Genomic DNA, 20,545 nt, shown 5'->3' on the forward strand with positions numbered 1-20,545 from the left:
AATACAGGAACATACAGTATATGCAAATGTCATTTATCTACAAAGTGAATTGACAGCAAAGCTTATTATGTTGCACTTGCGCATAAGTAAATTATCTCATTTTCATCCTCTAAAAAACAATGGAATGACAAATCAATTAATTGGCAGTGGATTAAAATATTAGAGATAGAGTAGATAGATAGATAGATAGATAGATAGATAGATAGATAGATAGATAGATAGATAGATAGATAGATAGATAGATAGATAGATACATGGTATCTATTTATCTGGTCTTGGAACGCATCCCTGTGAAAATCGAGGGAACACTGTACTAGTATTGTGGATAGTTTATTATAGTGGTTAAATATAAAGGTGATAGTTTATTTAGAGAAGCAGTTTGATAAGAAGAAAGGTCCCCTAGCCCCCTGACCAACAAGTGTTTTAGTGTATTTATGGAGTGAATGGTGATGAATGGTTTTTTTAAAAATTATATTGGAGTTTTTAAGTTGTTTTAGTCATATTAATTGGATTTTTTGAGATGTATACTGTTTTGTACTTTTGATATGTTGTGAACCGCCCGAAGTAAGTAAGTAAGTAAGTAAGTAAGTAAGTAAGTAAGTAAGTAAGTAAGTAAGTAAGTAAGTAAGTAAGTAAGTAAAATACATTAAAGCATGTTGCAGTGTTTTTCATTGAAGACTTCAATTAGGTATAGTGGTTAACTGTGGCTAATTCGTGGGTTTACCTTCCACTTGTGCTAAACTCTCTCAACAAAGGGCGTTATTGTTTTATGGATCATATTTAAGTAGGTACTTCAACAAAGCAAAGCAGCCTTTCAAATATATGCATAGCATATACAGAATGAATGCATAGGCTACATATTGACAGCCAGTTTGTGTTGTGCTTAGCCTAAAAACTCAAAGACCAAGAGTTCTAATCTTGCCTTGGGCCCAAAGTCATCTGGATGACTTTGGGTTATACACCTACAAATGGGAAATATTTAGGAAATTTAAGTTTGGCAACTTCTGAGTGAAGGAGGTTTATATAATTGGTATCAAGAAGTTCCAGAAATACTGCAGAAGAAAAGAGAGGTTTGGATTAGGCTCTGTTTGTTGTGCTAGGGCGATGTAATCCATGCTTAAGCATGCCAGAAATAAGTTCCACAAACTTCCGAACAAATAAATAAATTCCACCAAATAAGAGTGAGCAAGACTTCAAATGTATTCTTTGTTTCACCGTCGTATTTTGTTCTAGAGAAAAACCTGAACCCTCAGCAGATTTCTTTTATGTTAAGCTTTCCATCAATTTAGTGTGAATGACAAACGGGAATGAGAGAACACAACTCAGCACCCCAAATTGTGTTTAATTGCCTGTTTTTTTATCCTGAATCATCATAACCGTTTAAGAGCCTCCAGGCAACCTAATTATTATGTCACAGGGGATTTCTTATATTAATGTTGCTGCATTTCTTCACTGCCCTGGAAACCAAATGGTGATTTTTGTTACTGTTTGTGTGAAGGTGGGGGCTAACAAAACTTGCAGATGTTCAAAGGGTTGGAAGCTCACATTTAACTCTGACTGTCTGATGCTCATGGATCTTCGTTGGTTGAATGCTTAATCTGTTCTGCTTTTTTTCCCCAGCGCCACAACATGTGTGAAATCACATTTACTTGACATCAACTGTGTGGCAACTAAATGGTTTGGAATTTGGGAGGGTGCTTAAGAGGAAGCCTGTATTATCAAAAGAGAATTAGCTTTATTTATCATCATTGATTATGTTGATATCAGGAATCTAAATCATGAAACAAACAACAAAAATGTAGTCAAATGTTTTTTTTAATAATCATGATATAAGCCTACCAATGAATATTAGTGAGTGTTATACACAGGGGTAAGACCCACCTGGAATTGGGGGGGGGGGGGTAAACGCTGCTCCGATAGCACAAATGGAGCTGCATGCGCAACTCCATTACTACTGGCTGTGCACACGCTGTGCGTGCGCAACTGACGCGATTGCACGTGTGGAAGCAAAGAAATTGGGGATTATCATGGCAGGGTGGGCGATGGGCAGTGGAGCAGGCGGTGGGCGGTGGGTCGGCAAATGGGCAGGGCAAGTGGAGCACTTGGGCAAACGGGCTGCTTGCGGCAGAGCGGCAGCTTGCAGTAGGCTGGACAGTGGACAGCCGAGCAGCAGCGGGGCGGTGGCAGTAACTTATTTTCACCAATTTTCAGCCATTTTTGCCCTTGCGGATGTGTGGAAGCAAAAAAAAAAAGCCAGAAATTGTGCATCCTTGTGCATCCTGCCGTGAGATTCGGCTTCTGCGCATGCGCGCGCTCCCTGCTTATTCCAGTGTTGCCAGGAATGGTGGGCCATCGCTGGTTATAGATTATTAAATTTACAATGTTTTTATAGTGTTATTATTATGAGAAGGAAGGATAGTTCACTGCATAGAGAGCTGTGGTGGTGCAGTGGTTAGAATGCAGTATTGCAGGCTGATTCTGCACATTGGAGTTCGATCCTGAGTGGCTTAAGGTTGACTCAGCCTTTCACCCTGTGATGGGTTGCTCCTGGTTCGAAACGGTTCTTAGAATCAGTAGGGGCAGTGGTGGGAGGCTCCGCCCACCTGCCCCGCATGCTTCTGCGCATATGCAGAAGTGTTGCACATGCCCGTGACCCGGTAGCAAAGTAATTCAGAACCCACTACTGCTTCCAAGGTGGGAAAAATGAGAAACCCGAATTATTGGGGGCAAGATGCTGGCTCTGTAAAAATGCTTAGAGAGGGCCGTGAAGTGCTATGGAGTGGTATATAAGTCGCAGTGCTATTGCCATTGTTTTATATCCATAACAAATCATGAATTTCAAAATACCAGAATTCTCCTCATTTCAGTGGCAGACTTTCAAGCAGACTTTATATAATTGAACAGCCATTATCAAATACTGCCCCCAAATAACCTACTTTCCCCATTTCCTGGCTTCAGAACTCCGTGTCTCTCGATTATGTTCCACATGTGACAAGGGATTTACCGCTTCCTTGTTTCCCTATTCCTGATTTAAATTATACTGGATGGTTTTCTGTTGCAAATCATACTCAATAAAAATCTAATCCTGAAAGGCAGTGACGGCAAAAATAAAAATTCCACAATATGTATTTATGAAGTTGATTGAGCATGGCAATCTCAGTTTAATAACCATATATGAATTGGTTTTCAGCTGTAGGGGATTATGTCAGCAGTTAAGTGCAAAGTATCTAAAGTATATTTGGGTTAGACAGGTCAGTCTGGCCCATGATGCTGATCACAATATGATATTGGGACTAAATATGGTGTAAGAAAAAAGCCATTTAAAAAAAATCCCATGATTGGATCTGCTCCTGAGCCCACCCTGTGAACCTTGTCACATTTTCAATAAAATCTCCTTTGTCTGATTTCCTTTTAAAATTTTATTTGCTGAAGGATCATGGCCTTTACCATGGAAAAAAATGACTTCTGACCCACTTTCTCAATCTATATTTAAAATGGTCGAAATCATTCCATAGGGCCTGGAGAAAAAATTGCAACAGGAGGAGGTGATAGCATTCTGAGCAATAAAGGGCAGCCATTTGTGGTTCTACTGAAATGTTCCAGGGATGATGGGGTGCATACACGTGCACATGCGTGCCCCCCTTTAGCTTCCTGCATATGCGCAGAGTTGTATATGAAGCACAGCACTGGAGGCCCAGACTGGAAACGCCTCAGCCATGGCCCATGGCACCTGCAGTGATTGCCCCCCTCCGGACCTCAGCCCTGCTTTCCCGTGGCCCTCCTGCTGCCTGTACCCGACTGAGGGTGGGCACAGCAGCAGAGGGGCTCTAGCAATGCCTTGCTGGTCTCCTCCCCAGATGCCTGTGGCTCGAGCCACCTGGGGTTTTTCATCTGCTTGGCCAGGAAGGCCGTGGGAAAGCAGGGCCAAGGTCTGGAGAGGGGCAGCCGCCGCAGGTGCCATGGGCCATGGCTGGGGTACTTCTGGGGTACTTCTGAGGGTGGGGAAGCTTGAGCAGGCAGGGCAGTGGCCATATCTCCTGGCCAAGCAGTTCGGAGAGGTGGCCAATGTAGCGGATGGCCAGGCGCTGCATGCTGAGCTTCTCACGCTGGCTGATGTCCTGCAACCGTTCTTCATATGTTTTAGGCTACCTCCAGTCCCCTAATAATCTTTATTGTGCTTCTCTGCACCGTGTCATTATAGATCTCTTTTCTGTACAACTGAGAGTCACCAAGTTAAGAAAAGTTACCTTATACAATGCATGCAGGAACAAATCTTGCTGCTCAAAATATCTGAACATCCTTGCACAGTTAAATGCAGTTTCTTATGATTGTTTGCTGTAAGGTTGACACAATAATAGAACGGTATAGCAGGGGGTGCCATTAATCTTTAACTAATGAGAGCAGACTAGTTTAGATGCGAAGATTCACAGCAGCAGCACCACTGGAAAACTCTGGTGATTTATTCAGAGCACTGCAAGGTACTATAATAATCAGAGTGAGAAATTCTGATGAGTAAAAAAACAGGATTTGCATCTTAACAATATCATGAAAGAACATTACATGACAGGACATTTTGCCAGTAGCCACTTCAGAGTTGCTCATGTTGACACCACTCTGTATTATGACAAAGGAACAAACCAAATCACAGTTCTACTTACTGCTGAAAATTGGGCTGGAGGGGAAGAAGAGAATCAAACAGCTGTCATTTTTTATTGGCTGCCTACTTGACAATAGCCACTGCAATTTCAGCCAATTGTGGCTAGAATCAGAATATTGGAATCCTAGGCTGCAATATTGCAAACTGTCTCTCCATCATATAGCATACCATTATGTATATTGTATTGAATACTGTACTACATGGTTGCAAAAGCAGAGTTGCAAACATACAGAAATTAAGTATACCGCAAAATATTATGTTAGTCAGAAAAATAGAATGCAATAGATTCCAGAAATGTCAAATAGTTTTCTTGGTATGTTCAGTGTATAGTAAGTACAGTATATTACTTTCATCTTGATTTATTTAATAGGGATAAAGCAGCTTCAAACATCATCCAAAGACAAATGGTGATTTGTTTGCATTTGCATCATTGCAGTGCTAGAGGTAAATGCAGAGGTGAATCCTCTGCTCCACGAGATCATTGTTAAAGCAAAAGATAGTTTAGTATAGGTTAGGGGTAGGCAAAGTTGGCTCTTTTATCACTTGTGGACTTCAACTCCCAGAATTCCTGAGACAATCATGCTAGCTTAGGAATTCTGGGAGTTGAAGAGCCAACTTTGCCTACTCCTGGTTTAGCCATATAGGATACTCTGATTTTTTTTTTACTCCTTTTCAAATAAGGAATAGATAAAAAATATGAAGCCCAATTCTAGCCTAAAGCATAAGCCATTATTTGCCAACTCTGAAGTGAACCATTTTTATCATACTAGTCATATTCAAAGTTTGTATGGAGGGCATCCCTTTAGTACAGTGTTTCCCAACCTTGGCAACTTGAAGATATTTGGACTTCAACACCCAGAATTCCCCAGCCATGTCGTTTGGCGGGACCCAGGAGAAGAGCCTTCTCTGTGGTGACCCCGACCCTCTGGAACCAGCTCCCCCCAGATATCAGAGTTGCCCCCACCCTCCTTGCCTTTCGCAAGCTCCTTAAAACCCACCTCTGTCGTCAGGCATGGGGGAATTGAAATTTCCCTTCCCCCTAGGCTTATAGAATTTATACATGGTATGGTTGTATGTATGAGTGGTTCTTTAAATTGGGGGTTTTTTTTAGATTGTTTTTAATATTAGATTTGTTTACATTGTCTTTTTATATTGTTGTTAGCCACCCCGAATCTTCGGAGAGGGGCGGCATACAAATCTAATAAATACAATACGAATACAATGCAGACAATAACCTAAATACAAAATCATCAGACCCATCTAAAAAAAATTAAATGTCAGTTTAAAAAAATTATATCCAATTGTCTAAAAATATTTCCAAGAGGATAACCCTGAGTCTGCGGAAAAGGGCGGTATAGAAATCCAAACAAGTAAATAAAATAAACCCATTGGATATAATTTGCCTATGGTATTGTGCCTTGTAAGGCGGTAGTTTTCCCCATCTACGCCACTTTTAAAAGTAATAGATCCTTGCTGGTAGGGAAAAAGGAATTGCATGGTTGCTTGCCGGAGATCACTATGAATGCATCCACCACAATAGTTCCTTGATGGAGGCATTGGCTTCTTCAAATGGCATTGAGGTAGTTGAAGTGCTAGAATCAGAGACTTCTCCAGAGAGTTAAATTTTTGTATAATGTACGCAAAATGGGGTCGTTTGGTCCTGGTCATTTGTGTCTGAAGTGATAACTTTGTATGCCGCCCCGAGTCTTTGGAGAAGGGTGGCATACAAATCTAATAAATTACAGTATTATTATTATTATTATTATTATTATTATTAGTAGTAGTAGTAGTAGTAGTAGTATTAGTAGTAGTATTATTTGGATTGATAGACAACTATTGCCGATGTAAAAATACCATGTTTTCCCGAAAATACAACCTACCCCCAAAACAAGCCCTAGCCTGATTTTCTCACCTTATATATTTTTATTTATCAATTAAATTTCTATGATTATTCCGTATTAATCTTTACAGTTTATGAAAGAGGCCTTGTAATTAGAAAAGGACTTCATCAATGTTGCTGGTTCGTTTATAAATATTACATGTAAGTACCTTCATTTTGTTTTTAAACCCACCCTCCCAGATTCTTGTTTTCTTTTCTTTGAGTAATGGACAAATGCTTGTAGTGCGTTAAATTGCTTTTGGGGGACAAGGAAAAGATAACTTTCTTCTTTTGAAAGCCTCCATTTGTTTAGGCAGTGAGCATGATCCAGAAACATATATGCTTTTAGTGTGTGTTTTCAAGACTCACTCCATAAAGGAGGGGTTACATAATTTTATTTCTGGAAATCAGGGTTGGCTAAGGCTGAAACAAGAGTGATAGATTTTAGTTTTAAATCTGGATTTGTATTCAACACAGTTTATCTGTCTTAGTATGTCCAGGCATAGTTTTAAGTATCAAGTACATATGTGTGTGTGCACACAGGCACACATACAGAAGGGGAAATATTCAAGTTCTTTTCTCCTTGTAATGTATCTGTTTTGATCTGATAATATCTCTAAAAGTTTTTAAAATGGTTTCCACATAGTAAAAAGAAATACATTGGACTGGAAATACAGTACATTTCAGCAACACTGTTTCCTATCCTAGTAGGGAGTAGTAAAATTTTGCTTTGCTTCATGTAAATCAGGGATATCTACCCTTGCAAACTTTAAAACTTGTTGACTTCAATTCCCAGAAGTCAAACTCCCATGCTGGCTGGGGAATTCTGGGATTTGAAGTCCACAAGTTTAAAATTGCCCAAGTTGGACAGGAAGGAACAGATTATTTCCTCAGATTCTGCTGTTCCCTGGAGAAGAACTAAAACAATTCCTCTTTTCCTTTTCTGAGATGTCCAAATTTGGGGATGGCTTTTGGATATCATAATATTATAAAATAATGTTGCTAGATTAAGGGACAAAATTTCAGGGAACTGCTAGTGGGCAGCTAAAAATTAGCTCTCTTTTCTACTATCTGTTCAGCCGGCGTGTCCCAACCACCCGTAATTACAGGGTAATTAATCCAAAAAGACACACACCACACGATAGAAGGAAAACCAAAAGTCTTTATCAACAGAAAAGCAGAAAAAGATCCCTTTTTAAATGACAAAGGGATTTTCTGCTACACCCAAAGTACAGGTTAAATGCAATCCAATTTCTCACCCAGTAACTGGGAAAATGAGTCCAATTCTAAAGTCCAGAAAGTCCAAACACAGTCTTGAACAGGGAAACAGCAAAACCACGATCTTGACAAAACTATGAATCAGATAAACTTCCACAAGACTAAACCAGCACGCTGATCTTTTTATCTGTAGCACTAATAACAGCAGCCCCACCCAACCACAGGTGGCCTCACTTATCTCCTGTAATAATAAGTTGTTTTCTCCTATGCATCACTCTACGCATGCGTGGGTCCATCATAAGTTCTTGTTCAGAATCCAGGGATGATAAGGATGATTGATCTCCTCCTGGGCTGTCTGCCAAACTCCCCTCTTCCCTGCCGCTCACGCTTCCTTCATCAGAGGAGCCTTCATCGGAAGATTCTATCGGGAGCAAAACAGGCCTGTGGCATGTGGATGTGTCCCCCACATCCACCTCCACATTCCTTGGGGCAGGAGCTGGGCCAGAGCCAACCACAACACTATTAAGTGTGTTTTCAAATTTTGCAGCCAGGAACTGGTAGTGATTTCTAATTTGAACATTTTTGTCATAGAAAGAAGCACTGTACTACAGTATTAAAGTAAAAAGAATAATAACTCAAGAATTTATAGTTTTTTCTCTATGTGCTCATAGCAAGATGTACTCTAGAAAAGATGCTGTGGCTAACACTACCAAGTATGTGGATCAACTCCAGGATCCAGCATCATTTTTCATTTTCTGATTAGTTGACACGATAGAAGGTCTAGATTACATTTAGTTATTACAACCCACTGCTTTGACAAGCATATTTTAAATTACATTTGCATATTGCTCATACCTCATTCTTCAGTTTATATATAACTGCTAAAAAAGACCTGACTTAATAGAGTCGCAGATAAGAGCTGATTTCAGATAATTCTTTATAGGCCTTTATATTAAAGGTTTTTAGACATATAGGACTGATGTCATCTCACACTGTCATATGTACTGTTCAAATGTGAACTCATTCTTATTATAACCACGTGATATTAAAGATCAATGAATTATTGGCAACTTAATTTAAACCTTACGGCATGAGGGAGTTAAGTTATCCTTTCCCCCTAGGCTATTACAAGTTAAGCATGGTATGTTTGCGTGTATGTTGGTTTTTTATAATAAGGGTTTTTTAGTTGTTTTTATTAATTGGATTGTTCATGTTGTTTTACCACTGTTGTTAGCTGCCCCGAGTCTGCGGAGAGGGGCGGCATACAAATCAAATAAATAATAACAATAACAATAACAATAACAACAACAACAACAACAACAATAATAATAATAATAATAATAATTTTTTATTCTCTTCTCCTCTGAACTCATCAATTAATATTTAGGAGTGTGCATATGGAAATAATAATAATAATATTAATAATAATAATATTAATAATAATAATAATAATAATAATAATAATAATAATAATAATAATTTTTTATTCTCTTCTCCTCTGAACTCCTAAAGTAATATTTAGGAGTATGCATATGGAAATAATAATAATAATAATAATAATAATAATTATTATTATTATTATTATTATTTTCATATGCACACTCCTAAATATTACTTGAGGAGTTCAGAGGAGAAGAGAATAAAATAATAGATTCTCTTCTTCCTGTTTGTCTGATTTAACTGAGATATTCTTGAACAGTCTTCACTGGCAGCATTATTTGTAGCAACATTAAGATAGTATTCATATCATTATATTAAAAACCTCTTGTTTTGGTTGTGTATTCTGTTGGGAATGCTTCTTTTTCCTTATCAAGCTGTTTGTAAGTGTTGCTTGGTATGCAGATCAAAATGAAAAAGACAAGGCTCAAATTCCAAGAAATACCATGTCACCTTTGTACAAATAACTATCCGTTACAGATTATTTACAGAATAACAGAGTTGGAAGGGACATTGGAAGTCTTCTAGATCAAACCCCTTCTCAAGCAGGAGACATTATACCCAGTAATGGGCAGCCAAAATTTTTAGTACCACACTGTGGGTGTGGCTTATCTTTTGGGTGTGGCTTGCTAGCCATGTGACCAGGTGGGAGAGGCTTGAACAATCATCATCGTTCAAGTGAACTGTTAAGTCCTTGACTTACAACCTTACCAGTGTTGCTCGCTAGGGTGACAATTCGCTTCGCGTTTCTGGCGCTCTCTTTCCTGGGTCAACCCCCTGCCTCAGGCTGGGTAGCTAGGTGAACTGGGGCTGCCAGAAGCATAAATGCTGCCAGAGTCGCTTCCACCCACGCATTCTGCTTGCACCTCAAGTGGGAGGTGGCCACGTGAGGCTGGAGGGGAGCCGAGCAGGAGAGAGGGAAGCTTGTCTGAGGCCAGGAAGGAGGAAAGAGGAAAAAAGCAAGGAGTGCAGACACAGCAGCAGCAGCAGCAGGAAAAAAAGGAGAGCTGAGTCAAGATCAGTAATCCAGGAAGTGACAGCCGCCGATCAGCTGGAGCTGCGCACACATCTTCATTTCTGCCGGTGGAACTGCATTCCACCCCGTCCTGCCTGTTGCCCACCCCTGATTATACCACTCGAGACAAGTAGAGCACCTTTCGAAGTTGTGGGTTCTCAATCACTGGAGGCTTTTAAGAAGAAACTGGACATCCATCATTAACCGGTACCAATGATAAGATGAATTCATTTTCTTTTAACACTATCCCTTGTGCCAGTATTAATCTAATATTTCAATGCATAACTTTTGCATTGACATTTTCCTTCTCATTAAATGCTATCCAAATTCTATATTACTTCTGAGAACAAAAGGGGCCACTGGTGTGGATTTTGTCATTAACATGCAAAAGAGTTCTGCTCTAATAATAACAAGTGTGATCTCTCCTCTGTGAGTTAATACAGCACCTTCCTCCACCAAGAATCTTGAATGCCGGCCCTAACCTAGGGCACAAGTGAGGGTTTGTCTAGGTGTGTAGAATTTCTGAGGATTAACAATATTTATTTATTTATTGGATTTGTATGCCGCCCCTCTCCGGAGACTCGGGGCGGCTAACAGCAACAATAAAGCAGTGTACAATAGTAGTCTGATGCTAGAAACAATTAAAAACCCATTAATATAAAAAACCAAACATACAGACATACATACCATGCATAGAATTGTAAAGGCCTAGGGGGGAAGAGGGTCTCAATTCCCCCATGCCTGATGGCAGAGGTGGGTTTTAAGCAGCTTACGAAAGGCAAGGAGGGTGGGGGCAATTCTAATCTTTGGGGGGAGTTGGTTCCAGAGGGCCGGGGCCGCCACAGAGAAAGCTCTTCCCCTGGGTCCCGCCAAGCGACATTCTTTAGTTGACGGGACCCGGAGAAGATCCACTCTGTGGGACCTAACTGGTCGCTGGGATTCCTGCAGCAGAAGGCGGTCCCTGAGATAAATAAGGGTTTACTTGGTCATTTTATTTTCTCTGAAATCTTCTGCTTAACCAATTCTACATTCCATAAAAGAGATGGGAGGATTGTGCTTGTTGAAAATGGCAACTAGAAATCAGGTTCACTGCCCTTTGAGTAATATTGCTTTCCTTGTGTTTACCACATCTTAAAGGGTCAGTGCTTTGGCTATAATAGCATATCATGGAATTGCCTTGCCTCCATAGCCCAATGGTGTTTAGACGGTTTAGGGATCCACTTGAAGTATAATAAATGGGGGGGGGAACAAACAAATTAACTTCCAAATGTTTCAGTGGGGACAAATGGATTTCAGTAAACTTAGGGCATGAGAAATATGATGCACATTTTTTTTAAGAAACATCATAAAGTTATGCTGACTATTGTTTTGACAGCTGTTGCTTGAAATGTCCAAATTTTCCCTTTCTCTCTGTTGCTTTTGACATAGCAGCTTAGAATTTCAGCTGACAGTCCCCAAATACCAAAATACTTTGGCATATTCTACGGCATTCTAGATACAGAAAGAGGCAAACTAAGTAAGAAACAAGACCAACCAGGTATTTTTTCCACCAGGGAACAGAAGTGTTGCTTGCTTTGATACTACAGAGCCTAAAGTAAGTCAGATTCTTAAAACTGTAAGCTGAAGGACAAAGAGTGAAGAGTACCGCAACACTTTAAAGACATACAAAGTTATTATTGCATCGGGTTGTGTGGGTTTTTGTTGTAGATTCTGAGCTATTTCATTGAGCGCATAGCTCTGAGGAAAATGATTCACACATAGAGAAATAGTAAATGAAAACATGCAAATTAGAAAGAAAACATTTAATAAAACAATCACAAGGTATGACCTATACAGTCTTGCATTGCTGAGTTGTAAAAGGGTCACATCCCATCCTTTCTTCTTCCCATCTGCTTTTCCAGAACTATCAAAGCCCATTTGAATTGCCTGGTATAATAAATTTAAATCAACCAATCAGCCAGCCGGCCAGCCGGCCAGCCCGCCCGCCAGCCCGCCAGCCTGCCAGCCCGCCAGCCAGCCAGCCAGCCAGCCAGCCAGCCAGCCAGCCAGCCAGCCAGCCAACCAACCAACCAACCAACCAACCAACCAACCAACCAACCAACCAACCAACCAACCAACCAACCAATCAATCAACTGATCAGTCGATCAATCAATCAATCAATCTTGGTATAGCCTGTGGGGAGATCTCTGAATGCTTCTCCCTGCTTCTTCAGGAATAGGTCTTAAGTCATAAATACTCCTGAAAACAAATGAGCACAATTTTGTATACTGGTTTTATGGAAGGCAAACTGGTGGAATGAAGAAATGAGAAACATAGAAACATAGAAGATTGACGGCAGAAAAAGACCTCATGGTCCATCTAGTCTGCCCTTATGCCATTTCCTGTATTTTATCTTAGGATGGATGGATGTTTATCCCAGGCATGTTTAAATTCAGTTACCGTGGATTTACCAAGAGACATATCTGATTACAACAGCTAGCATTATGAGAACAATAAGAAACTAAGATTAGGAATAGGAATCAAATCTGCCACTATGGATAACTGTGATAAAGAACCAGGAGTATCTGAAGTCACCCACTCTTCCTTTTTTTCAAATTATCAGTGAAAATATAAAAGAGATTTCCCCCCCTCTGTTGGAAATAAGAGTGTACGTATGATTTTTTTTTAAAGCTACCTGGAGCCAAGTTCAAAAAAAGGTAAATCTTGTTTCTGGACTTTCAAATTGTTACTGTACGTATTCATTTTTGCAGAAATACAAATGCCCTTTTACATTATTTAAATGGTATGTAATTAAGTAGCAAGGTTCTCAGTTGCTATAGAGGGAAATCCAGCGTGCGCTAGGATTCCAAGCCCAGAGGGCTACAAAGAAGCACACTAAGACTAAGAGAAAAGGGAGGGGGGAGGGAAATGAGGGTGGGTGGGTGGATGGAGGAGCGAGGAGAGAGAACGGGAGTGTTTAACATTCAGAATTTGTCCACAGCCGATAATTTATTGGAACTCATCTGTAACAAGGCCTGGCACTGATTTATAAGTTGATTTGAAAAATAAATAAAAGTGATAGAAACCTGCATTCGGTTTTAATGATAGACTGTTGCAGCGTGAAAAGTAAGGATACGAGACATTGCAAGGAAATTAGATATTATGCCCTCAAGACAACTGCAGCTACCAGCCCATTAATTGTTAGATATTTATTATTAAAAATTTCTTTTCATGACTGACTGCAGAATATTTGTGCTGTTAAAGTTGTTGAGTACTGAGATGAATGGAGTGCATGGAAGTTGTTCTCTCTTTCTGCCCTCCTCCTCCTCCTCCTCTTCCTCCTCCTCCTTTTGTCTGCATGCTTGACAGGGAGACAGACCAAAAGAGGTGGCGAATCTCTACTGTGTAAGAATGAAAAACAGCCCAGTTGCTTTCCAGGCCACTTACTAATTCATGAAATCTAAGGGCACAAACCACCTAAAATTTATTTTGTGTAGTTTCAATTTATTTTCACTGAGGTGGTTGATTAATGTCTAAGGCACCTACACATCTCTATGGGTGGGATACTAGGGCCTGGAAGCGACCCCTCATTGGAAAAAAACATGTCGGAGTACCCCACGGCCGAATTAGAACTAAGACGCCTTAAACAAGATCTAAGTATTGCCCACAAGATCATATGCTGCAACGTCCTGCCTGTCGGCGACTACGTCAACTTCAACCACAACAACACAAGAGCACACAACAGATTTAAACTTAATATTAACTGCTCCAAACTTGACTGTAAAAAATATGACTTCAGTAACTGAGTTGTCGAAGCGTGGAACACACTACTGGACTCCGTAGTGTCATCCCCAAACCCCCAACACTTTACCCTTAGATTATCCATGGTTGACCTATCCAGATTCCTAAGAGGCCAGTAGGGGGCGGGTACACATGCACTAGAGTGCCTTCCGTCCCCTGTCCTATTGTTCTCCTATATCTTCTATACCTTTTTTCTATTCCTATATCTCTTCTTCTATTCTTTCATTGATATGTTCTATTACTATATCTTCTTTTCTATTCTTTGATAGATATATTTTACTATGAGTATCTCCTCTGTAACCTTCATCATGTATTTTACCATGTGTATATAGATATATACCCACTACTGTAAAACCCTCATTGTGTATTGGACAAAATAAATAAATAAATACCACTTGTACACTTGGAAGCATGTTTTAGCCAATACCCACATTTAAAATAGACTCCCTTTTGTAATTGACAGTAAAATGTGACACTCGTTTTTTGGTCAAAATGACTTGATGATTCCAATCTGAACTGTTCAACTGGACACGTCTTTGTAAACTAAAAACCAACCAACCAACAAAACAACACACCCAACACTCTCCCTTTTTACAACCCTGTACTTAATTCAGGATTAGAGTGTGGGGCGATTGGATGGAGCTGAGCATTTATGGACCGGATACCCTTCCTGATGCCATTGCAGAGTTCACAGCACATATTTGTTTCTTTCTGCCCTTGGAGAGAAATATCTATTGCTACCTAACATTGAATTCTCAAATTTCTGAGTGGGGAGCGAATTTTTTCACAGCTAGGCTACCACACTGCTCAAGTACTTGCCCTTTTACCAAAATAGGAAGGAGAGATGGAGAATTTTATAACAGTATTTCTAAAAATTGCCTGGGTATGTGGTTGAAATGTATAAAATTCACATTCTGCTTTGTTTGCTTCAAATATCATAGTAAAACCATCAGAGTCTAGGTTGACCAAAAATTAGAACAAATCTGGTAGCACCTTTTTTTTTGGCTAATGCATTTTATTAAAGGCATAATGCACTCTAAACATCTGATGAAGTGATCTGCAGCTCACAAAGGTTATGTTGCTATTTAGTTGCCTGAATATTTTAAATTGTGCATTTTTACATTTCCTTGTTTTTGAACCTGTTTAATATAACAGCAGCTGTAATGCTGTAAAGCCCTAGGTTGGCAAAAGCCACTTGGAACTCATGTTTCATTGTCACATATTGTTCTGTCTGGGTCACTCCGGAAGCTATAACCAACCCAAAAAGATAAGCCAGACACACCGGTAAAATTCAAATACAGTTTTATAATGTTCAAGGCAAACGAAGCTAACAGAAAATGTCATTACAAAGCAGGAAAACACTGGAACTCCAAATATATACACGAAGGTAATTGTCCATGCATCAATATAGGATTCTTGCTGCCAAGACGAGGCTGTAGATAACAGACATACACCTCCCACGGTTCTTCAAGACTGCTGGGCCACAAGCCAGGAACAGAGACGCCAAGAAACAATGCAGGTTACAGGAACTCCAAACTGATAACACTCCACATGGTTTCAATAGCTTGCCTGCCTTATAAACCCTTCCCTGCTAATGAGGACCACACCCAAGCCTTGATGTTCCTTATTCAATGCTGATAATATCTCCTCTAAACGTCTCTGTCGCATGTCAATGACAGCTTGTGCCTCATCACCTAATGACTCCAAGCTACTGGCAGGGGAGAGCCCCTCCCCGGGGCTCCCATGCTGTTCTTCCTCGTCACATTCCTGACTGGACCCTCCCCCATCCGACTGCTCAGCCCCCTCCTCTTCGCTGTCAGTCTCCTCCGGGCATGGAGCCAGCAGAGACGCAGCTGGCCTTTGATCTGCCTCAGGCTGAACCACGACACATATACACAGTCAGTCAGTTCTGATTTTTTCTAGAAAGTAAATGATATCAGTATTATGCTATGTTTCGTCATGTCCAATATCTTCCACCCCTCAAAATGGAAGAAATAATTCATAAATTTAGAATATCTATTTCTGTTGACTTATTTGTAATATAGCCAAATTGATAGATTCATTATATAAAACTATATGATACAACACTGCAGATAAAGATGATGTATTCAAATATTTTGAATTTGCTTTGGCTAAATATATATATATCTACCAAAAGAAAACCCATACCAACCGTTATCTAAATGCACACTCACACCACCACCCCGCACAAATCACCTCAGTGGCCAAAACTCTCATCACCAGAACCAAACGCTTAGCTGACCATGAGCACTTAAAAACTGAATTGAACAAACTCAAAGATGTATTAATTTCTAATGGATTCAAAGGGAAAACAATCACAAACTTAATCAAAAAAGAGACACCCCCAAAAAACAAGATCAAGAACAGGACAATGGTACCACCATCCTCCCTTACATCAAGGGCACCACAGACAAAATTTGTAAAATTCTGCACAAACATAACATCAAAACTTCATTTTGCACTAACCAAAAAATATCTAATATCCTAAGGAGCCCCAAAGATAAAATCCAATTGGAATACCAAGGAATCTATGAAATCCCTTGCAAAACATGTGCAGCCACATACATTGGACAAACCAACCGAAGAGTGAGCCAACGCATTGCAGAACATGTGAATGCAGTTAAAAAAGAAGAAAAGACTTCCTCCCTTGTCCAGCACATTAAAAAAAACAGGGCACGAAATTGACTTTGAAAAAACTAAATTACTTCACAAAACAGAGAATTTATATAGAAGAATTGCTCTGGAAGCCATAGAAATTGAGAGGAACCCCCCTTTGCATAAATAAAAGAGATGACACATCCCGCCTACCAGAAATTTGGAAACCAGCCTTAAACAAAAAAAAACACTTCATAAAAATCACCATGTCAATCCTTCTAATAATTATGATTACACCAACCAATCAGATCACTAAAACATAATCACCCAATCTATTTGCTACATTCAAACCAAATCTCCACCCCCACACTATATACTAGGAAGAAATGACAGTTGCAAACATTCCATTTTACAACAACACGAAGCTTGGAACTTCAGCCTGATGATAGTGAATGTGATTTCACCGAAACGTCGCATAGACATGCAAAATATTACACAGGGCAAAACCCGAACTCAGAACAATCTACATACATATACCTGTGAAAATTTACTTTTCAGGAGGCAACTGGACTTTCTTGTTTTTTCTTTTGAAGATGTTTCACTTATCATCCTAGAAGCTTCTTCAGCTCTGACAGGATGGTGAGGAATGGAAGGATTTATATTCCATTCAGATAGCTGGTCATTTGCATCCCTGCCTACTCTGCAAAGGGGAGGGACAGTTGGAACGTATTTCGAAAGAAGAACAGAAACATTGGTCTTGTCCTTTGTTTTGCTTTTGGAGGGAATTCAGATACAGTGGTACCTCTACTTATTCGTTCCCTGACCAAGTTTTTAAGTAGAAAAGTTTGTAAGAAGAAGCAATGTTTCCCATAGAAATCAATGTAAAAGCAAATAATGTGTGCAAACCCATTAGGAAAGAAATAAAAGTTTGGAATTTGGGTGGGAGGAGGAGGACGACGAAGAGGAGGACAGTCGCCGCTGAAGGAAGAAGATGAGGTGAGGGGAATAAAAAAATTCCAAAACTTTAAGTCTTTAAAAAAAAAAGAGGGTGGCGAGGAGGAGAATGCGCCTCCCATACACTGCATCAGAGAGAGAAACCCAGGTGGGCGAGAGGGGGGAACCTCCCGCTCCTTTAACCGAAAGGCGGCTGCTGCTGCTGCTGCTACCTGCTTCCTCTTCTATCCCTCTTCCATCTCCTCTCGCTCGCTCGCTTTGCAGCCAATGCCTTTCCTTCACTGTGGTGACTCCTTGGTTTGGCTGAAGCTGAGTTGATCCAGCCAAGGCAAAGCACCCTCTTTTGCCTTTCCGCGCCCAGATACATTGGCAACCTCACACCAGGTGTATGGGAGGAAAATGCTTCGTTTGCTCTGGATTGCCAAAGCTTCCTTAAGCGCCACTGAAAGCCTCCTCTGGCAGCCCAGAAAAGCCCCAGATGGCTGGGATTAAAGGGGGAATGGCAAGAAACTGGCCAGGCCTTTGTGCTGCTCTCAAATTTCCTGGGAAATTTTTCCGGGCTTGGGTTCTTAAGTAGAAAATGGTTCTTAAGAAGAGGCAAAAAATCTTGAACATCTGGTTCTTATCTAGAAAAGTTCTTAAGTAGAGGTGTTCTTAGGTAGAGGTACCACTGTATTTGGAAGCAAGGAAATCATCAGAAGATTAAACCTTTCCGTTTTACAGGATCTCTCATTATGTAGGACTTAAACTTGTGGTCATGACTGCCATTCCCTAATTGTCCTTTTGTGAAAATGGAACAATGTAACACCTGCATTTTTGACTGGTATATTCTAGACTTGGGGAGTAGGGATAGTTAAGGCGGACATCTGGAAATGGATGCAGTCCCCGGAACAAGCATATATAGTGGCAAATTATGGACTATATGTTACATATGTACAAAAGACTGTTTTGCTCCTTGGGAGGGAAAAGCCTTATAAAGTACAGTGATACCTTGTCTTACAAACTTAATTGGTTCCGCGATGAGGTTCTTAAGGTGAAAAGTTTGTAAGACGAAACAATGTTTCCCATAGGAATCAATGGAAAAGTGATTAATGCGTGCAAGCCCAAAATTCACCCCTTTTGCTAGCCGAAGTGCCCGTTTTTGTGCTGCTGGGATTCCCCTGAGGCTCCCCTCCATGGGAAACTCCACCTCTGGACTTCTGAGTTTTTGCGATGCTGTAGGGGAATCCCAGTAGTGCAAAATTGGGAACTTCACTGGCAACGGAAGTCCGGAGGTGGGGTTTCCCAGCAAAGGGAGCATCAGTGAAATTGCAGCATCGCAAAAACACCGAAGTCCTTGAAACCCACCTCCGGCATCTGTGTTTTTGCGATGCTGCGATTTCACTGAGGCTCCCCTCGCTGGGAAACCCCACCTTCAGACTTCCATTGCCAGTGAAGCGCCCATTTTTGTGCTGCTGGGAATCCCCTGCTGGGATTCCCCTGCAGCATCACAAAAACACGGAAGTCTGGAGGTGGGGTTTCCCATGGAGGGGAGCCTCAGGGAAATCCCAGCAGCACAAAAATTGGTGCTTCGCTGGCAACGGAAGTCTGGAGGCGGGGCATCCCAGCGGCGGCGGTGGGTTTGTAAGGTGAAAATAGTTTGTAAGAAGAGGCAAAAAAATCTTAAACCCCGGGTTTGTATCTCAAAAAGTTTGTATGACGAGGTGTTTGTAAGACGAGGTATCACTGTACAAGCCAGGCTAAGCCTTTGTCAAGGATCTCTGCCTTAGCAGCCTGCCTTATACAATAGCCAAGGACAAATAGGGAAGGGTTGTGTTGGAGTAATGGATGTAATAGATGAGCTGCCAACTATTCCTGCTGTGGCAATTTTGAGAGGATGATGGTTCCGCACCACCTTATTTGCAGTTGTGATGAGCTTTAGACATCTGCCATTATTTATTGCATATGGCTCAGGAAATAGCAGAGGCCAGCCAAACCAGATGAACTGGGCACAGGGAGTGTGAGGCAGAAAATACCCTACGTTTAAAGAAGAAAAGATAATAAAGGGGGGAAATGTTTTTTTAATTAATCCTTTTTGAGGTGGCATTCTTTCTAATCTCTTCTTCAGCTTTTGAGCGCAGGACAGCTGAGAAGTTTAAATAAACCAGTGCTGCGCTATAGATTTCATTCTCCCAAAGTGAATTCTTTTCTCACGATTTCAGCCAAGAAACTGGGAAATTAAGTTGGATGCCAATACTGGGTTATCTTTTTTTAATGACAGGGTAGTTGCTTTCATTCCGCTTTTGAAATGTAAAATGGATGCTGAGCTCGTGCTGCCAACCCAAAATTAGCAAATGTTCGTTACATATGAAATGCACAAGAACCAGATAAGGTCCAGGAGGGAAGTGTTTTTAATAGGAAAGTGAACACAAGAACAAGGGGACACAATCTGAAGTTAGTTGGGGGAACGATCAGAAACAATGTGGGAAAATATTATTTTACTGAAAGAGTAGTAGATCCTTGGAACAAACTTCCAGCAGACGTGGTTGGTAAATCCACAGTAACTGAATTTAAACATGCCTGGGATAAACATATATCCATCCTAAGATAAAATACAGAAAACAGTATAAGGGCAGACTAGATGGATCATGAGGTCTTTTTCTGCCGTCAGACTTCTATGTTTCTAGTTGGTTAGCCAAAGGAAAAAAAATTCAACTGGTTGTTTTTCCCTTGGTATCTCTGTATAAAATAAAACAATCCTTTGACAAATGATGACGAAATGCTTCAAATTACCTGTCTGTGGTGGCGTAGTGGTTAGAATACAATATTGTAGGATTAATTCTACTGACTGCTAGTGGTTCAATCCTGACCGGCTCAAGGTTGACTCATCCTTCCATCCGTCTGAGGTTGGTAAAATAAGGACCCAGATTCTTGGTAGCAATATGTTGATTCTGTAAACTGCTTAGAGGGCTGTGAATCGGTACATAAGTCTAAATGCTATTGCTGTCT

Source organism: Erythrolamprus reginae, chromosome 3, assembly GCF_031021105.1.
Source record: "Erythrolamprus reginae isolate rEryReg1 chromosome 3, rEryReg1.hap1, whole genome shotgun sequence".
In the NCBI taxonomy this organism is placed as follows: domain Eukaryota; kingdom Metazoa; phylum Chordata; class Lepidosauria; order Squamata; family Dipsadidae; genus Erythrolamprus; species Erythrolamprus reginae.